We start from the raw sequence: 20,998 nt of genomic DNA on the forward strand, positions 1-20,998 counted from the left end.
TATAGATACAGCATACTGTAATCTTACAGATTACAGTACTGTATCAAATAATTACACATCCCCTTTGTCCCTAGTGGTCTGCCCAGTGTCCTGCATGCAGTTTTATATATATAAAACTGTTCTTTCTGCCAGGAAACTGGAGATTGTCCATAGCAACCAAAACTGTCTCTTTACATCAAAAGTGGTTTTAGAGCAGCTAGAAAAAAGCGATAATAAATTAGAATCACTTGCAGAATTGAGCGATAGTGATTTGTGGGGAGATCTGTCATCAAACACTAAAAGTAACGAAAGCTAAAATTCTGCAACTGAGCAAATTTCAGTGTTTTTGATTTGATTACATTATTATATATTTTTTATTATTATTATATTATTATTTGTTATAATTATTTATAGTTATTTATTATATTATAATTTTTTATTTCGTTTTTCAAACTTTATCATACCCGGGATGTCTACTAGACTCTTGTTTGGACAGATTTAAGTGAACTATTCCTAAGAATTACAGGCCTACAATATAAAACGCCAAATTTCTGTGCAAAATAATTGTACCGCTTTCAGCACCTAAAATCAGAAATAATCATACCGCCAGGGAGGTTAAAGGTGTAGGGACACACAAGAAGCTTAACACAGCACATTGGCAGCTGAGGCCCTTCAGTGTGTCCTTTCACCAAACCCAGCAAGCTAAAGAAAAATGGCAATGGCTTCACATTAAAATTAGCTTTTTAAAGCAAGGTGCTTATCAATGGGCTTTACACAGGAAATACAACAGAAATGTTCCAGCACACTTACCAGTGAGCCAATGAAAAACAAAACACTATTTAACACTTTGTTTTAAAAACAGGTATGCCTAGAGGTAGCCCATTTCTTGCAGGGGCACACTAGAAGCCCAACACAGCACAATGGCAGCTAAAGACCTCCAGGGAGCCCCCATGCTAAAAGTTTACCTCTATCGAGTTTTCACCATTGTTTGTGTTGCCTTTGAAGAATTTTTCTTAATTTCCTGTAAAGTGCAAAGGGTGTCACAATAAAAGAAAGCAAGGGAACATTTTTAAAGTGAGGTAGACCCAGACAAAAGTAATATCCTGACAGACATCTAACCTATGATGGGAGCTGGGTTTCCTGATTTCATAATGATATTGATAATATGTAAATCAATATATCATTAAAAATCCTAATATAGCATAGCGGATGATTGACCAACAGGTTTTGGGATTTTAACTTATTCTTAACTGGAGATGAGCAGATTTCTAAGAAGTTTGATCAGTTATGGTTCAGCTGAAGATTTAAAAAATGTCCAAATTTTGGAAATTTGGAACTTTTGAACTGGAAGTGCAATAAAGTCAATGGAATTCTTAATCAGGCTCCAAAAAGTTTGTATAACTGAGTTGCAAAAGATACAAATTGTGCAGAATAGTTTTCGAAGCTCCTGCCAGTCCTGCCTAATAATGATGAGAACAAAATGTCTGGGCCACCTTCCTTAAACATTTTACTATGGGTGTGACCTGGCAAGGCAAAAATAGCCTTGAGAGCAGCATTTGGTCATTTTTACCCAGAAATCTTTTGGCAATCAAAACTAAAAATCACACTTAGATTCAGATTGGGCCATCTGAATGCAAAAAGTTCTGTTTGAATTAAAAAAAAGAAGTATGGCATGTGTGAAAAAAAAACTGTACTCACCTAGGTGGATGCAGCACTAATTTGATTTTGCATCTATCCCTCACCGGCTCCAGACTAAGAACTGAGTAAACAAAAACTGCTGATCGCTCAGCTCCTGGTGTTCAGGCTGCAGAGAGCTGGTGACTTTCAGTCACTGACTCTCTCTGCTCTGCCCCTCCAGTGCATAATGGAGCACAGGGTTGGCTCAGGCTCTCAGCAGCTCTTTGAGCGGTCCTGATCTGGGTGGATCCTAACCATACGGTCGGGATCTTTACAGAGCCTGGACTGGCTTTATGTGTTCTGTAAGCTGAAAACGGGTCACAGGAGTGCAGAACTGTGATCCATAGAAGTACAGGCAAAAAGCTTTTTTAGCAACATCTTAAATTCAGGATCAACTTTGCTCTCAGCAGACAGGTTGTTCTTGTTTACTCCAGAAAGTATGGCACAGCGAAAAAGCAAAATCTAACATATGATACATTAAAGATTTTGATAATGTCCATGGGTTGATCATTGTCTGCCAAAACTTCATTACACATTCTTGAATGTGTACTTGCAGATATGCACTTGTGTGTGGATAAAGTTTGTACTTGGCCCTATTTATTTCCAAATTCTTAGAGCTGTACTGTAACTGTAATTACTTTAAATGTGAATCTACAAGACATTTCCCACTTGTAGCCTAATATTATTCTGCATACGACAGGTTTCCATTGACATGGCATCTCCCCAGCAAAGGATTAGGAACCCTCAAATGTTCTGCACTTTTGCAGTTTTTTGACACTAGCAGACTGCTTTGTGGATAATTTTTTCCTTCAAATATTAAATACATACTGAGAAACCATTTGTAAATTTCCCATTGGCTAAGAATGTTCTTAAGAATATAACATTAGTAATGCATGAAATGTATTCCCCATACATTATTTATTTTAATAAATAGGCTGAAGTTTAACTGAAAGCGGGTAATGAAGTCATCTGTATGTATTAACACATAATTGTTGTATATATCTTGGATAATATATTTAAAAGAAAATGGCTTAAAATTTTGACATTGTAAGAATGTAATGTCCTGGAAACCAAAACACAAATGTGCTAGGTCTTTAGTTTTCATATTTAGCAAATCCTATGTTTTACTGAGATGCGTAAAATGCCTAAATGATGGATGATTTTATATTTTAGTTCACTCCCCAGGGTAGAAAGGCTGCTCCTTCATACTGAGATGAGGCAGCTTTTTTGAATTTGACACATTATATAGATCCTGCCTGGAAGGCTTTCATTGGAGCTGTTCCATGCATTTTCAACTAGGAGAATGCCTCACAGCAAACTAACAACACGCTGGTAGGATCACATTTACCAGTTGAGTTAAAGAAGCCTCTGAAGTGGGGAAATTATACTTTCCAGCTTAAAGTAGAACTAAAGACAAAACTTTTTTTGTCATTTTGAATAGAGTAATGGAGGGTTATAACCCCTTTCAGCTTTTTTTTTTTAGCCTTCTGTGTTCCATTGGGGAAATTCTCCTTCATTTCTTGCCCCACTGCCAAAACAGGAAGTAAGAGGAAATCCATCCTAAGTGCTGATGTTCTTGTTGTCACCAGAACTGGTGTTCCTATTGGAAGATTTCCTGTCTATTCCTATTCTGATGACAACCCAAAATTTGGGATATTCGTTTACTTTGAATTATAACAATAACCAGGACAGAGAGCAATAAAAACCTGACAGGTGTTCTAACCCTCTTCCAGTCTAAAACTAAACAAAAAGTTTTCACTTTAGTTACACTTTAAGTTGATTAGCCAAACACCAACAACACAAAATGAAAATCATAGAAGGCTTAAAGTGATTGTAAAGTCTTGTTTTTTTTAATAAAAAACATGTTATACTTACCTCCTCTGTGCAATTGGTTTTGCACAGAGCAGCCCGGATCCTCCTCTTCTTGGGTCCCTCTTCACTGATCCTGGCCCCTCCCTCCTGTCGAGTAACCCCACAGCAAGCAGCTTGCTATGGGAGCACCCAAGCCGAATCACAACTCTGTGTGTCTATTCTAGTCCCCTCCCCTCTCTCCCCTGATTGGCTAACTGACTTTGCTTGACAGCCGTTGGAGCCAATGGCACCGCTGCTGTGTCTCAGCCAATCAGGAGGAGAGTCCCCTACAGCTAAGACACTAGCGGACATCACTGGAGAGAGATGGGGCTCAGGTAAGTAATTAGGGGGTGCTGGGGAGGCTGCTACACACAGAAGTATTTTATCTTGATGCATAGAATGCATTAGGATTAAAAAACCTTCTGCCTTTACAAATCCTTTAATGTTGAAGTTGTAACAATTACAGTGGGCTCAGGCCTGTAAGGAATCTTTGCCACCAAAAGTTATTTTGAGTTATACCTTCCTTAAAGTGTATGTCTAGCCAAAATGATTATTTAATAATATATTTAATAATGAAATATGAGTGGTGTATCCGCGCAACGGAACAGAAAATTAAAAAAGTGGAGAAAATGGAAAAAAAATGGAAATAATGGAAGAAATCGCATAAAGGACTGCTGCCTCCACAGATGTGATTTCCACCTAGGTGGAAAAAACAGAAGGTAAGTGAAGGGTTAGTGTGTGGGTGTGGCGCTGTCCTAATTTATAGAAATACTTGGTAAATTGTGTGTAGCCAAATCCCATATATAAAGTCGCATAAACCAAAATTGCAAATAAAAAAATTCAACGAAAATAAAAACAAAACATAAAACAGCAAAGTGACTCCCTTTGGAGTGTGTAGGTGTAACGTTGTCCTAGTGGAGAAAAAAGTGGAGAAAATGGAAAAAAATGGAAAAATGGAAGAAATCGCATAAAGGACTGCTGCCTCCACAAATGTGATTTCCACCAAGGTGGAAAAAACAGAAGGTAGGTGAAGGGTTAGTGTGTGGGTGTGGCGCAGTCCTAATTCATAGAAATACTTGGTAAATCGTGTGTAGCCAAATCCCACATGTAAAGTCGCATATAAAGTATAAACCAAAATTGCAAATAAAAAATTCAACGAGAATAAAACCAAACATAAAACAGCAAAGTGACCCCCTTTGGAGTGTGTAGGTGTAACGTTGTCCTAGTTTAAAAAATACTTTGTAAATCGTGTGTAACCAAATCCCACATGTAAAATCGCATGTAAATTATAAACAAAATATAAACAAAATCGCATATAGCAAATATAACGGCTAGGTTGGCCCCCTTTGAATTGGGGAGGGGGAAGGGGAACAGGGGATGAAATCAAAAAATGACTTTAGCCAAAGCTATTCCATCCGCATAAAAACCCCATATAGTGATTGACAAACATAACATTGCTGAATAATTACATAGGTTAAATTGTGACTAGTGCTCAGTGCAATTTAAGTGAAAAACTTGACATCTTTGTAAAACAAGGCAGGTATTTGTATAAATCTTTGTGACCAGGTGCTCGTGTCTTGTGATCATGCGGACACTCACCAGCTTCTTTAACCCCTGCGGGGGTAATGCGCAGTCACAGTGTATGCCACTGTGCGGCAATCCACAGGCTGTTTCTGGGTCACGGTGACGTTTTAGACATAAGAGAAGAAAGAGGAGATTCCATAGCGTAAAACCATAAAACACTCTTTATTGAACGCAGATGACAGAATGGTACTCACATTTAAGCAGTTTATAATAGGCAACCAAATGTCATCAAAACAGGAGAGCGTCAGATTTAGGTTGGTGATCCTCTGGGAGATGATGCAAAAGCGTCAGAATAGGCCACGCCCTACGCGTTTCGTCATAGGGACGTCAACTGGAGCGTGCCCCCTTTGCGTCACCTCCCCTCCTTTTATACTGTGCGATGTGCTGCATGCCTGCACACCGGAAACCTCCGGCGGCCATTTTCCCTTAGGTTTTTGCACGGCCATCTTGCATGTGGCTATTGCAGACCGGAGCCTTATGTATAAACCTTTAGTGGAATATCCCTAGTGTTGTAAAAACAGGAAATGACCCTAGTGTTGCAAAAACAGGAAATAAACCAAAGGGAAATCCGTGGCCATTTTGTGAGAGATTTTGCAGACCGAAGCCCAATAGAGCATTTGATAGGTATATGCTATTTTGCAGGCCGAAGTCCGCGGCCATTTTCTTGTAGGTTCTGCAAGATCTATGTAGGTTATATGCCTGAGTCCGCGGCCATTTTCTTGTAGAATGTGCGGGGTATATTTGGATTATACGGTGACCCCGTACGAAAAAACTTCTCCGTTCGAGTATGTGTCACTCTGAGCCACGGATTTACTCTATCAAGATGGAAAATAAACCCGTAAGGAATCATCATAGGCAGGGGCAGTATTACTTATTCGCACAGTATAATTAAATATACCTGACGAATTATACATAGAAATATAAAATATAAAATTTAAAATACATATACACAGAAATGTTTAATATTTATTGCTCCAAAGTACTAAAAATAAATTGCATATCACTATGTACATGCAATATTATAAAATAAAAAGTTAACTAAATATGAAAAAAAATAATATTTTATAAAAATTTAATAATAAAATTAAAATTAAAATGATAAAAAGGGGGGTAAAATAAGAGGGGTGGGAAGGAGACCGAGGGAAGATGGTGTTTGTGTCATCATGGAGCCTAAAATTAATGTCATACGTCAGGAACCTTTTTCATTTTTCACGCCAAAAAAGATTAAGCTAACTAATAGTGGTAGTTTACTGGTAGTACTAATAGTTAGTGAGAAAGCAATTTAGGTCGACTTCTATATTCATTCCTGATGGTTGTAGTGTGTCTAGCTGGAAAATCCATCTAGTTTCGTTTTGCGACACTTTAATTTTCTTGTTGTCGCCCCTCCAGTGCCCTTTGATTTTATCAATAGCATAAAAAACAAGGCCTGAGGGGTCCCTGTTGTGGTGGTCTCTAAAGTGTCTGGATACACTGTGCTTTTTAAACCCGTTTTTTATATTTGTAATGTGCTCTCTGATCCTTATGTGTAATTTTCTAGTTGTACGCCCCACGTACTGTTTCCGACATGGGCATTCTAATACATAAGTGACGTGTGTATTATTGCACGTGATCAGGTCCCTGATGGTATATTCATTTCCATTAGATGTAGACCTAAATTTAGTTGTCTTTTTACTTGTTTTCTTACTTACTCTACATGGTAAACATTTACCACATTTGTAAAAGCCTCTAAGGTTATTCCCTATTTTAATTTGTTTTGGGGGGTCAAGGGCATTGTGCACTAGTTTGTTCCTAAGAGTTGGGGCCTTCCTGTAAATTTGTTTGGTAATATTGGTTTAAGAATCTGATCTGACTGGAGAATTGGCCAATATTTTTTAATGATTGATTCCATAGTTTTATATTGCCTGTTGTATCCTGTCAGGAAAGCAAAGCCTATATTTCTATTCTTTTCTTGTTTACGTGAATTTTGTGTTCCTTCTATCAGCCCGTTTCTATCCATACTTTTCACTTTTTGTTTCAATAATAATAGGTCCCTATTATATATATATATATATTTAATAATATTTAACAAAATTATAGAGATTTCCCTTTTTCCACCAGAGAGGAAACGGGAAATGTTCTAACTTGTGAACAAGGTGCATGGTGTAGCGGGCAGTGAACACACAGGGGTTGATTTACTAAAGCTGGAGAGTGCAAAAATCAGGTGCAGCTCTGCATAGAAACCAATCAGCTTCCAGATTTTTTTTCCCAAAGCCTAATTGAACAAGCTGAACTTAGAAGCTGATTGGCTACCATGCACAGGTGCACCAGAGTTTGCACTCTCCAGTTTTAGTAAATCAACCCCACAGAGTCCAAGATAAACAAGAGCAGTATATTGTAGAAAGTTAAAAAAAAACAAAAAAACAACTAGGCCCGGGCTAGTAGGCCCAGCCGTCTGGAGCCACTTACAAACAGTAACAGTGTTCTATAGTCTTGGATGATGCCAGCAGTCTCTGCAATGAGGCACAGGAATGCAGCCTGGCCTGTCCACACCCAAAGGGGTGACTTCCTGCCAGGAAACGGCCCAGTCCCTGCACTTTCTCTACTCCTCTGGAACCTCTCCCTGATGCTAAACACTGTCCCTAACAGATGGGGAACCTGCTCCTACACTGTTAATATTGTCCACTCTAGAATTAGATGCTGACAGTTTATCATCCTTTCTCGATATGGTGGAGTTCCCAGAGCTTACCCCTGAAACACGCAATAGACTAGATGCCCCCTTTACTTTGAAAGAAGTACAGACTGCTGTTGCCTCACTCCAGACTGCAAAAACGCCGGGTCCGGAAGGTCTTCTGGCAGAATTCTATAAAGAACATGCTGAAGGTATAATTTCCCACTTCCACACTTTACTTCTTACTGTGCTAGAAGAGAACTGCATCCCACAGTCCATGATGGAGGCAGTCATTGTGGTGGTGCCCAAGCCGGGAAAGAACCCCGAAATGTGTGCATCCTGATTTCACTGCTCAATGTCGACACCAAGATTTTCACCAAGATACTGGCCAACCGCTTGAACTCGGTGATATTGTCCTTGGTGCACGAAGACCAATCTGGCTTCATGCCTGGCAAGGGCACTGACATCAATATCCAGCGATTATACACCAACATCGCCCATTCCCGAGATTGTGCCCCCTCTGGGGTGGTGGCATCTCCCGATGCAGAGAAGGGCTTTGACTCTGTCGAATGGCCCTTCCTGTGGCAAGTCCCAGCTGAGTTTGGCTTCGGCCCGAACTGCATCTCCTGGATACAGCTATTTTACAGATCCCCTACAGCCAGAGTTAGAACTAATGTGATCCTTTCGCAACCCTTCCCTCTCAGCCGAGGTACCAGACACGGATGCCCACTATCCCCTGGCCTATTCACACTGGAGATGGAGCCCCTAGCTATCCTGATCCGAGCGTCCCCACGAATCACTGGTATTTAAATTGGTCCCCTACGGGAGAAGATCTCCCTGTATGTGGACGATGCCCTGCCATCCCCCCATCCCATTTCTGGCTCATCCATCCCATTTCTGGCTCAATCATTCCACCATCCCATTTCTGACTCATTCATCCTATTTCTGGCTCATCCATCCCGCCATCCCATTTCTGGCTCATTCATCCCTCCATCCCATTTCTGCCTCATCCATCCCATTTTTGGCTCAACCCTCCATCCCATTTCTGGCTCATCCATCCCGCCATCCCATTTCTGACTCATCCATCCCATTTCCGGCTCATCCATCCCTCCATCCCATTTCTGGCTCATCCATCCAATTTCTGCCTCATCCGTCCCATTTGTGACTCATCTATCCCTTCATCCCATTTCAGGCTCATCCATCCCATTTCTGACTCATCCATCCCTTTATCCCATTTCTGGCTCATCCATCCCTCCATCCCATTTCTGGCTCATCCATCCCATTTCTGACTCATCCATCCTTCATCCCATTTCTGGCTCATCCATCCCATTTCTGGCTCATCCATCCCTCCATGCTATTTCTGGCTCATCCATCCCTCCATCCTATTTCTGGATCATCCATCCCATTTCTGGCTCAACCATCCCATTTCTGGCTCACTCATCCCGCCATCCCATTGGACTCATCCATCTCATTTCTGGCTCATCCATCCCTGCATCCCATTCTGGCTCATCCATCCCTCCATCCCATTTCAGGCTCATCCATCCCATTTCTGGCTCATCCATCCTATTTATGGCTCATTCATTCCACAATCCTATTTTTGGCTCATTCATTCCATTTCTGGCTCATCCATTCCTCCATCCCATTTCTGGCTAATGCATCTCATTTATGTCTCATCCATCCCTCCATCCCGTTTCTGGTTAATGTATCTCATTTATGACTCATCCATCCCTCCATCCCATTTCTGGCTCATCCATCCAATTGCTGCCTCATCCATTCCTCCATCCCATTTCTGGCTCATCCATCCCTCCATCCCATTTCTGAGTCATCCATCCCATTTCTGTCTCATCCATCCCATTTCTGGCTCATCCATTCCTCTATCCCATTTCTGGCTCATCCATCCCTCCATCCAATTTCCAGCTCATCCATCCCATTTCTGACTCATCCATCCCATTTCTGGCTCATCCATCCCTCCATCCAATTTCTGTCTCATCCATCCCATTTCTGGCTCCTTCATCCCTCCATCCAATTTCTGGCTCATCCATCCCTCCATCCAATTTCTGTCTCATCCATCCCATTTTTGGCTCATCCATTCCTCCATTCCCATTCCTGGCTCATCCATCCCATTTCTGGCTCATCCACCCGTCGATCTCATTTCTGGCTCATCCATTCCTCCATACCATTTCTGGCTCATCCATCCCTCCATCCAATTTCTGGCTCATCCATCCCATTTCTGGCACATCCATTCCTCCATCCCATTTCTGGCTCATCCATTCCATTTCTGGCACATCCACCCCTCTACCCCATTTCTGGATCATCCATCCCTCCATCCTATTTCTGACTCATACATCCCATTTCTGGCTCACCCATCCCGCCATCCCATTTCTGACTCATCCATCTCATTTCTGGCTCATCCATCCCTCTATCCTATTCTGGCTCATCCATCCCTCCATCCCATTTCTGACTCATCTATCCCTTCATCCCATTTGTGGCTCATCCATTCCATTTCTGATTCATCCATCCCTCCATCCCATTTCAGGCTCATCCATCCCATTTCTGGTTCATCTATCCTATTTATGGCTCATTCATCCCACCATCCTATTTTTGGCTCATCCATCCCATTTCTGGCTCATCCATTCCTCCATCCCATTTCTAGCTAATGCATCTCATTTATGACTCATCCATCCCCCCATTCCATTTCTGGCTCATCCATCCAATTGCTGCCTCATCCATTCCTCCATCCCATTTCTGGCTCATCCATTCCTCCATCCCATTTCTGGCTCATCCATCCCTCCAACCAATTTCTGGCTCATCCATCCCATTTCTGGCTCATCCATCCCATTTCTGACTCATCCATCTAATTTCTGGCTCATCCATCCCTCCATCCAATTTCTGACTCATTCATCCCATTTCTGGCTCATTCATCCCTCCATCCAATTTCTGGCTCATCCATCCCTCCATCCAATTTCTGGCTCATCCATCTCATTTTTGGCTCATCCATTCCTCTATTCCCAATCCTGGCTCATCCATCCCATTTCTGGCTCATCCATTCCTCCATCCCATTTCTGGCTCATCCATCCCTCCATCCCATTTCTGACTCATCTATCCCATTTCTGGCTCATCCATTCCTCCATCCCATTTCTGGCTCATCCATCCCTCCATCCAATTTCCGGCTCATCCGTCCCATTTCTGACTCATCCATCTCATTTCTGGCTCATCCATCCCTCCATCCAATTTCTGACTTATCCATCCCATTTCTGGCTCATTCATCCCTCCATCCAATTTCTGGCTCATCCATCCCTCCATCCAATTTCTGGCTCATCCATCCCTCCATCCAATTTCTGGCTCATCCATCCCATTTTTGGCTCATCCATTCCCATTCCTGGCTCATTCATCCCATTTCTGGCTCGTCCACCCCTCGATCTCATTTCTGGCTCATCCATTCCTCCATCCCATTTCTGGCTCATCCATCCCTCCATCCAATTTCTGGCTCATCCATCCCATTTCTGGCTCATCCATTCCTCCATCCCATTTCTGGCTCATCCATTCCATTTCTGGCACATCCACCCCTCCATCCCATTTCTGACCCATCCATCCTATTTCTGGCTCATCCATCCCTCCATCCTATTTCTGGATTATCCATCCCATTTCTGGCTCAACCATCCCATTTCTGGCTCACCCATCCCGCCATCCCTTTTCTGACTTATCCATCTCATTTCTGGCTCATCCATCCCTCCATCCCATTCTGGCTCATCCATCCCTCCATCCCATTCTGGCTCATCCATCCCTCCATCCCATTTCTGACTCATCTATCCCTTCATCCCATTTCTGGCTCATCCATTCCATTTCTGACTCATCCATCCCTCCATCCCATTTCAGGCTCATCCATCCCATTTCTGGCTCATCCATTCCTCCATCCCATTTCTGGCTAATGCATCTCATTTATGACTCATCCATCCCTCCATCCCGTTTCTGGCTAATGCATCTCATTTATGACTCATCCATCCCTCCATCCCATTTCTGGCTCATCCATCACATTGCTGCCTCATCCATTCCTCCATCCCATTTCTGGCTCATCCATCCCTCCATCCCATTTCTGACTCATCCATCCCATTTCTAGCTCATCCATTCCTCCATCCCATTTCTGGCTCTTCCATCCCTCCATCCAATTTCCGGCTCATCCATCCCATTTCTGGCTCATCCATCCAATTTCTGGCTCATCCATCCCATTTTTGGCTCATCCATTCCCATTCCTGGCTCATCCATCCCATTTCTGGCTCATCCACCCCTCGATCTCATTTCTGGCTCATCCATTCCTCCATCCCATTTCTGGCTCATCCATCCCTCCATCCAATTTCTGGCTTATCCATCCCATTTCTGGCTCATCCATTCCTCCATCCCATTTCTGGCTCATCCATTCCATTTCTGGCACATCCACCCCTCCATCCCATTTCTGACCCATCCATCCTATTTCTGGCTCATCCATCCCTCCATCCTATTTCTGGATTATCCATCCCATTTCTGGCTCAACCATCCCATTTCTGGCTCACCCATCCCGCCATTCCTTTTCTGACTTATCCATCTCATTTCTGGCTCATCCATCCCTCCATCCCATTCTGGCTCATCCATCCCTCCATCCCATTCTGGCTCATCCATCCCTCCATCCCATTTCTGACTCATCTATCCCTTCATCCCATTTCTGGCTCATCCATTCCATTTCTGACTCATCCATCCCTCCATCCCATTTCAGGCTCATCCATCCCATTTATGACTCATCCATCCCTCCATCCCGTTTCTGGCTAATGCATCTCATTTATGACTCATCCATCCCTCCATCCCATTTCTGGCTCATCCATCCAATTGCTGCCTCATCCATTCCTCCATCCCATTTCTGGCTCATCCATCCCTCCATCCCATTTCTGACTCATCCATCCCATTTCTAGCTCATCCATTCCTCCATCCCATTTCTGGCTCTTCCATCCCTCCATCCAATTTCCGGCTCATCCATCCCATTTCTGGCTCATCCATCCCATTTCTGACTCATCCATCCCATTTCTGGCTAATCCATCCCTCCATCCAATTTCTGACTCATCCATCCCATTTCTGACTCATTCATCCCTTCATCCAATTTCTGGCTCATCCATCCCTCCATCCAATTTCTGGCTCATCCATCCCTCCATCCAATTTCTGGCTCATCCATCCCATTTTTGGCTCATCCATTCCTCCATCCCATTTCTGGCTCATCCATCCCATTTCTGGCACATCCACCCCTCCATCCCATTTCTGACTCATCCATTTAATTTCTGGCTCATCCATTCCTCTATCCCATTTCTGGCTCATCCATCCCATTTCTGGCTCATCCACCCCTCCATCCCATTTCTGGCTAATCCATCCCATTTCTGGCTCATCCATCCCTCCATCCTATTTCTGGCTCATCCACCCCTCCGTCCCATTTCTAGCTCATCCATCTAATTTCTAGCTCATCCATCCCTCCATCCTATTTCTGGCTCATCCATCCCTCCATCCCATTTCTGGCTCATGCATTTAGTTTCTGGCTCATACATCCCTCCATCCCATTTCTGGCTTATCCATCCAGTTTCTGACCCATCCATCCCTGTCATCCCCCACCATGTCATAGCGTTTCACCAATCCTCCACCCCGTCATTGTATGTCACCTATCCTCCACCCCGTCATTGTGTGTCACCCATCCTCCACCCCCTCTATCTGTGACACCCATCCCCCACACTGTCATAACGTGTCACCCATCCTCCACCCCGTCATTGTGTGTCACCCATCCTCCACCCCCTCGATGTGCGTCACCCATCCATCACCATGTCATAGTGTGTCACCCATTCTCCACTCCGTCATTGTGTGTCACCCATCCACCACCTTGTCATTGTGTGTCACCCATCCTCCACCTTGTCATTGTGTGTCACCCACTCCCCACAACGTCATAGCATGTTACTCATCCTCCACCCCATCATTGTGTGTCACCCATCCTCCACTCCGTCATTGTGTGTCACCCATCCTCCACCCCGTTATTGTGTGTCACCCATCCTCCACCCTGTCATTGTGTATTACCCATCCCACACCCCATCAAAGATTGTGTGTTCATTGTACACAAAAACATCACAGAGCTGATCAAGAAAAAAATTACTTTATAATTACTATAACAAATTTAAATTGTATAATATAATATTAAGTATAATGAAAAAACGGAATCTCTACTTTATTATGTATTTAAAATTTTTGTTATAGTTTATTTTTTACGTTACCGTATTTATCGATGTATAACACTGGGCGGGACTGCGAGAGGAGCCGAGTACAGCCGAGTACACAGAACAGGCTCTATCTCTGCGGCAACATTTAAAAACCATAAAGCTTCATTTTTGGGCACGGCCGCAGATGGACAACTGGGAGAGGCTGCAGATGGACACTTGGGACAGGCTGCAGATGGACACTTGGGACAGGCTGCAGATGGACACTTGGGACAGGCTGCAGATGGACACTTGGGACAGGCTGCAGATGGACACTTGGGACAGGCTGCAGATGGACACTTGGGACAGGCTGCAGATGGACACTTGAGACAGGCTGGCTGCAGATGGACACTTGGGACAGACTGGCTGCAGATGGACACTTGGGACAGACTGGCTGCAGATGGACACTTGGGACAGACTGGCTGCAGATGGACACTTGGGACAGACTGGCTGCAGATGGACACTTGGGACAGACTGGCTGCAGATGGACACTTGGGACAGACTGGCTGCAGATGGACACTTGGGACAGACTGGCTGCAGATGGACACTTGGGACAGACTGGCTGCAGATGGACACTTGGGACAGACTGGCTGCAGATGGACACTTGGGACAGACTGGCTGCAGATGGACACTTGGGACAGACTGGCTGCAGATGGACACTTGGGACAGACTGGCTGCAGATGGACACTTGGGACAGACTGGCTGCAGATGGACACTTGGGACAGGCTGGCTGCAGATGGACACTTGGGACAGGCTGGCTGCAGATGGCACTTGGGACAGGCTGGCTGCAGATGGCACTTGGGACAGGCTGGCTGCAGATGGACACTTGGGATAGGCTGGCTGCAGATGGACACTTGGGACAGGCTGGCTGCAGATGGACACTTGGGACAGGCTGGCTGCAGATGGACACTTGGGACAGGCTGGCTGCAGATGGACACTTGGGACAGGCTGGCTGCAGATGGACACTTGGGACAGGCTGGCTGCAGATGGACACTTGGGACAGGCTGGCTGCAGATGGACACTTGGGACAGGCTGGCTGCAGATGGACACTTGGGACAGGCTGCAGATGGACACTTGGGACAGGCTGCAGATGGACACTTGTGACAGGCTGCAGATGGACACTGATCACTCTGCAATGATGGGCAAGGCTGCAGATAGACACTGATAAGGCTGCATTGATGGACATTTCAAATGTAAGTTTTTTTCCTTAAGCTTCCCTCCTAAAAGTTTTTTTCCTTAAACTTCCCTCCTAAACTTGGGGTGCGTGTTATACAATATTATAACAATAATATTTAATAAGTTAAAATATTTCAGAATGCCGAGTTGTTTTGTGAAATCGTGCTCCGTTTCATGGAGAACAGAGAATACTTCATTGTATGCCTTTCCCCGTGATCAAGATCGAATCAGAATATGGCTAGATAAACTAAAAATTCATGGACAATATTTTGATTATCTTTTAGAAAGGATTTATGAATCAAAAAAAGGGAAATTTAGAATTTGTTCCAGACATTTTCAAGAAACCGATATTGAGATGAGAGGTACACAAATGGTTCTAAGGAAAACAGCGTACCCTACAATAAATTTGGAAATAAATAGTGAAAACTCTCAAGCAGAAGACAAACACAATTATTACAAAGGTCAAAGAAAAGAGAGTTCTATGGTTTCTGAATCCTCTCTAAATATCATAGGGATTAGCTCAGGAGCTAATCTAACTCCTATGGAAACAACTTTGGAAGCGATAGATTTTTAGGTTTTTTTGGGCATCTGTATCCGAAATCACTGACTGTGATATTGAAGAGAGCCAATATGTGGACTGTAACTTGGATGCAAGTATTATTGGCAGTTATGTGGATACAGAACCGAGTATAGATATTGATCTATCTTTTACACAGAGATCAAAACAAAGGCACTGTAATATTTGTTTGCATGCTCTTACAATCCCTCGTAATCCAAAAATCAAGAAAATGCATCCTGGCATCCAGTGTCACCGAAAAAAGGATGTTGTCTACATTGTCTGTTGATACACAGTGCTCTCTGGTTGAACTACCTCTATTAACCCTACTACCAACATCGGAAACAAGTGTATTAAATTTTGTACCTCAGGAAACAGCCTATGATGACATTTTACGTTCTTTTTTTGTGTAAATCTGTCTCAGGAAAACAACAGAGAACAAGAACATGTAGAGGACCAACAATACAAGCCAATAGTACCTCACGATCCTAACATCTTCGTTCTTGGATTGTTGCCAATTAAAACTACAGTACAAGAACTGGTAAGATCTGTTGTAGAAAGTAATGAATTGGATATTTCTTTCACTCATCCTAAAAAAAGGAAGGACAGAGACGACTCTTATCGTCCATCACAAGAAGAAGAGGAACAAATATATTACGAAGAAATGGAGGAATTAACAATTAAATGTTGATTTCAAGGATCCCGACCTTTCTTTTTTGTATTTGCCACAAGAAAAAAGGACCTGCCAATGTGGGAAGACAAAATACATTTTTCATTTTTGAAGAATGCTTAGATGAATTGTTGATGAAATCTCATTGCTTGCAAGATCTACATTGCATTGGGAGCATAATAGCAGTTAAAAAATACATAGCTGGATCTGCATTATTAGTGCATGCCGAGTGCAGTCGTAAACATAAATTTAAACTGTGGAGGAGCCAACCCTTTATAGGGCACATGCCAGCAGGAAACTTGCTGATTTCATCAGCAATAGTATGCAGTGGATCCAATTTTTTTGAAGAATTAGATTTTTTTTTTCAATATTGGAAATGTATACCATTTCGGCAACAACTCATTATAATAACCAAAGAAAATTAATATTTCCAACAATTGAGCATCATTGGACCACTTAATGAAAACAGATTATTCAAAATATAGGAGAGAATGGTGTTGCATTGCTTGGTGATGGCCAACGTGATTCACCTGGCTTCAATGCCAAGTATTGCACCTATATGTTAATGGATGCAGAAAAAGATTGTATAATTGTATAATTAATTTTTAAGTTGAGCAACTACAACCAGGTCAGTCCTCAGTGTCTCTTGAAAAGTTGGCGTTTGTTGAGGCCTTGAAGCATGTTTTAGGGGATCAAGCAAGGTCAAAATCATAGCAACCGACAGACATGTCTCAGAAAAATAATAAAGGAGAAATATCCTGAAATAAAGCACGAATTTGATGATGTCATATGGCCAAATCTATTGGAGAAAAACTTGTCGCTGCTAATAAAAAAAGTAATTGTAGAGAACATGCAGGCTGGTTTCCTTTATCAAAAAATCATTTGTGGTGGTTATCTAGTACTTGCCAAGATAATGCAATGCTACGTAAAGAAAAATGGCTTTCCATGAGTTATCATTCAGCTAATGTCCATGAATGGACAGGAATTTGTCTATACCATCACTGTTCTCATCCATCACTGACAAATGATGAAGAAAGGCAATAGGAGTGGCTAAAACATGGATCTGCAGCTCTACATAACCTTAATGCCATAATACAAGATTCAAGACACCTAAAGGACCTTGATCATCTTTCTGGTTTTTACCATACTGGAGAAGTGGAAGTATTTCATAGTATGGTTTTAAAATATCGATCCAAATGTTATTATTTCTATATGAATGCCATGGTTGCAAGAACACAACTGGCTGCCATGGACCATAATCATAACATTAGTAGGCTCCAATCAGTTTTAGAAAAAAAAAATGAAATCACAACCCAAGGGGTCCTTGTGTTACCGGCTTCAGCAAGGCAGAAAAAGATTGGGTTGTCAGCAAATTATATGAACCTACGTCTCAGGAATTAGCGCTACTAGCGCTAAAACGATATTCACTATAGCGCTGGTGAGAAAATACTCCCAAAATCGAATTTACTATAGTTCCCTGAAACTAAATAGCGCCCAAACCCTTACTCTGCTAAAAGCTGGAGAATTGCACATGGAAATAATGATATAATTGCCTAAATGGTACTGAATTATGCTGTATATTATTTAAAGATAATCTGCTTTTAAACTGTGCGAAAAAGTGATTTCTACGCTGAAATATCTTTAAAAGTCTGAGAAGAGATAAATTCCCCATTTTTGTACAACTAGGTGCCAACACAACTGAGCATGCTCAGACCCGAAAATAACTCTCATTTTTCCTTGTCAAAAGAAGTTTATTGAGTATACAATGTTATAAAGATACATAAAGTAAGTTTGCAAGGATCTATAAAGTAAGCTCATTGTTTTACAGTACACACAGGAAGTATCATCAGCAGGGCCGGTGCTAGATTATTTTGCACCCTAGGCAAGACCAGCTACTTGCGCCCCCCCCCCCCCCTCCAACAAAAAAATTTAAAATTAAAACTACCATTTTAAAACCTGTAGAAAATATTAAAACATCTAAATATAAAACTGCTACATTTCTTTTCATTCAGACAGCCCAATCCAGCAAAAAAAAAGAAAGAAAGAAGAAAAGAAAAACAGCCCAATCCAGCAAAGAGACAGCTAAATCCAGCAAAGAGACATCCCTACATAAAAAAGACATCCCAATCCAAAGAGACATAAAAAATCCAGCAAAGAGACATCCAAATCCAAGTGTGATAGGTGGGGGAGAGTGTGACAGGTGGGGGGGGTGATAGGTGGGGGGCCAGTGTGACAGGTGGAGGGGGGGCAGTTTGACAGGTGGTGGTGGGGGGCAGTGTGACAGGTGGGCAGCCAGTGTGACAGGTGGGGGGCCAGACAGGTGAGGGCCAGTGTGACAGGTGGAGGGGGCAGTTTGACAGGTAGGGGGAAGTGTGACAGGTGGGGGGTCAGTGTGACAGATGGGGGGGTCAGTGTGACAGGTGGGGGTGGGGGGCCAGTGTGACAGGTGGAGGGGGGGCAGTTTGACAGGTGGTGGTGGGGGGCAGTGTGACAGGTGGGCAGCCAGTGTGACAGGTGGGGGGCCAGTGTGACAGGTGAGGGGCCAGTGTGACAGGTGGAGGGGGCAGTTTGACAGGTAGGGGGAAGTGTGACAGGTGGGGGGGTCAGTGTGACAGGTGGGGGGGTCAGTGTGACAGGTGGTGGTGGGGGGCCAGTGTGACAGGTGCAAGAACTTCACTCACTGTGTTGGCTGTTAGTGCCAGCTTCTCAAGAGGCAGGCGCGCTGCATGGAATCCTATGTCAGCAATAAACAGCCCATCAGAGCAGCTAATCATGGAGTCGCATGCTTGTGGATCCACGGGCAATCGATAGCAGGGGTGGGCGTTCCGTGTGGTGGTGGGCGTGGCCAATGGCTACCAGTGTGTTGTTCTGTCCCAGGGCTCAAGTGAGCGTCGCATAGAGGCAGGATGGCGGCGTACGTATAGTCACCTGTCAAATGTTCCTGCCCCGGGGCAGGACGGCCTCCCCCGTTATTGGGAAGGGATTCCCACACTTTCCTCGCTCCTCCCCTTCAGTAAACAATGAGAAACGGCCCGGGAAGTGAAGGTAGACTGGGGGGGCAGAGCACCCACGAACATGCCGCTCTGTGTGTGTGTAAGTGGAGCTGAGGCGGCCGGCCGTGCTAGTATGCTGTCACTGTGCGCGCCCTCCGCATGCTGGACTACGGAGAACTAGGCACTGACAAGCTCCCGGCGGAAATTAGGGAAACCAGCGGTCAAGGCTGCGCCCTAGGCGGCAGTGCGCCCTAGGCGGTTGCCTAGTCCGCCTAGTGGTAGCACCGGCCCTGATCATCAGAAAGGGGTTTTGGGATCATACAAACAATTGCCATTAGTGTTTCTTGCCGAAAAGAATGTCCATCTAGAAGTTTGTTAAAAGTTTCAGTGAGAATGGGAGAGAGTATTTCTGAGAATGTTTTATAGTATAAAGCCGAGTAGCCGTCTGGGCCTGGTCTTTTGTTAAGTTTTAGGTCTTTTATGGCGTTAGCAACTTCATCTATAGTTATAGGCTCATCCAAACTGCTTTTTTGATTCTGAGATAACTCAGGTAAGGTTATTTTTGAGAAGAAGGATTCAGCCTCTGTAGGATTAAATTCATTGTTTGTCTTGTATAAAGTTGCGAGATGTGAGTGAAATTTATGGACTATTTTAACTGGATTACAAGTGTAAACATTTTTTGATAATTTCAAACGTATTGGTTTGAAAGATTTGTTAGTTGAATTTAATGCCCGAGCCAAATATGTACCTGGTTTGTTTGTATTCATGTAGAAATTGTGTTTGGAGCGTTTGAGGGATTTATCAACTGACTCAGTGAGAAATAGATCGTATTCCAATCTAGATTTTTCCAGATGAGATTTTGTACTCTGAGATGGATTATCTTGAAATGATATGTAGGCTGCATTAAAATTGAGTTCTAGTTTTTTTGCTAGATTTTTGCGTTCTCGTTTAAATAGTGCCATTTGTCTTTGTATTGTACCACGCAAGACAGGCTTATGAGCTTCCCACAGTGTTATTGGGGAGATGTCTGTTGTATTATTAATTGATATGTATTCCTTTAAAGCTTGTTCAATGGCCATCTGATGTAGTGGGTGTTTGAGCATTATGTCCGGTAAGTACCACGTTGGGTCATGCGCTTTTGGTATGGCTGAGGCTATAGTAGTGTATACTGCATTATGGTCAGACCACGGAATCGGAATTATATCTGATGCAATAATTTCTGGTATCATTCCTATTGTTAGAAAAATATGATCTATTCTGGTGAAGGTTTGATGAGGGTGCGAGAAATAAGTGAATTTCTTTTTCATTGGGTTACTTTCTCTCCACGAATCTACCAGATTGTATTTGGAAAGAAGTTGAGAAAAAGGTAATCTAGAGGTTATTTTGGATGGTGTAAAAGGTGATCTAGAAATGGGAGGAGGACCTGGTTCGAATCCCCACACATTATCACTGTTCCTATTTTGTGTGTATTAATCACTTGTAATATATGTGAGAGGAATGGTGTAGATTGTTTGTTAGGAGCGTAGTAGGAAATCACCGTGATTGCTGTATCCATTATATAACCCATGAGTATCAGGTATCTACCTTCTGGGTCTTTAATTTCTGATGATA

Source organism: Aquarana catesbeiana, linkage group LG04 (assembly GCF_042186555.1).
Source record: "Aquarana catesbeiana isolate 2022-GZ linkage group LG04, ASM4218655v1, whole genome shotgun sequence".
In the NCBI taxonomy this organism is placed as follows: Eukaryota; Metazoa; Chordata; class Amphibia; order Anura; family Ranidae; genus Aquarana; species Aquarana catesbeiana.